Source organism: Sinocyclocheilus grahami, unplaced genomic scaffold (genome assembly GCF_001515645.1).
Source record: "Sinocyclocheilus grahami isolate Dianchi unplaced genomic scaffold, SAMN03320097.WGS_v1.1 scaffold428.1, whole genome shotgun sequence".
NCBI lineage: Eukaryota > Metazoa > Chordata > Actinopteri > Cypriniformes > Cyprinidae > Sinocyclocheilus > Sinocyclocheilus grahami.
The window spans coordinates 956,860-958,225 of NW_015505607.1; positions in this window are offsets into that span (position 1 = coordinate 956,860).

The window sequence follows — 1,366 nt, forward strand, 5'->3', positions numbered from 1 at the left end:
CGATAATTATCACGATAAATGTCAAATCTTTATTTCTTTCAAGTTTAAAGCCAGATTTTTGCTCCAAAGTGAAAGTTGTAGAAACCAGACCATTCATTTTCCTTAACAAAATAAATATCTAAATAGAAAAATGAATTTCTTAGTTTCTGCATGTTATAATGAGTGATATTGTTTCAAATCAAGAAACAGGTTTGGGTTGCCTGATAATATTAATAATAATTATATCACTTTTTGTCTCTTAGAAATGTACATTTGATAGTAGCTTGAGTTAGGATGCAGAGGTAAATTTTTGTTCATTATCAATTATCAGATTTGAAGATTACAGTAAGATTTAACTTCTACTGTTAATAAGATTTTGGTAGGCTACTATTAGATGGATAGCCTAAATGTTCTAATTCAGATGGGCTACCTGTTTTTTTTTTTTGATGGTATATCAAAAAGTGTATATTTTTTAAATGTGATTGTTGGTACATTTGACCAGTTTTTACCATACTTTCAAAACTAAAATTAAAATTGGAAAAATATGCAATATGAAAATAATTGAAGACAAAATGTGTTTTACTGAGAAAAAACAAGATTTGGTTTTTAAAAAGCCTTTTTCCAAAAGGTACATCTGGAAAGAGAGGGGTCATCTTATAATCAGGGTCGGCTTATATTCGGGCCAATACGGTATATGGTTTTAAGGTAGCCTATTTGAATGAAAAACAGTAGTCTAAAAACATTCAGTATAAATGCACACATGCTATAGCTTAATCACAAATACATACTACAATTATATAGGCCTACCATTACTCCTGTAATAAAATTCAGTGTGAATATCCCAAATTTCTACCACAATACCATGGTGCAGTGAGTGTTACTACAGTAAATCCATGGTAAATGATGGCGATTTGTAGATTGAAAAGACCTCTGACTGTCTCATTGCACACAGAGTTTCTCCTGTTTGGCTTTAAACTAGTTTAAATCACTGAGTCTTTGTGTTCTGAATTCAAGCGCTTCACACTGGATCTCACAGCGCTGCTTAATGCTCTCATAACCGAGAAAACGCATCTGCTCAAGTGAGCTCGCGCCGCACGGCAGTTTGAACTTTGATCCGAGTGGATAAACGGTCTGTTTGGTGCGATTCAAATAAATCGCGCTGTTTTGTTCTGCTTTTGGCGCATAAACATTATATCGAACATTTATCGAACTCTTCATATCGTTTTATCGAGGAAAATTACATCGCAATATTTATCGTTATCTAATTATCTACCATCTAAATGTATTCCATTTTTCAAAAGTGAAAGAGTAACCTACAATATCTGGAAATATCAAGCTGATACAACATTTTTGAGCAGAATGTTGAAAACAAAAATTGAAAAATATA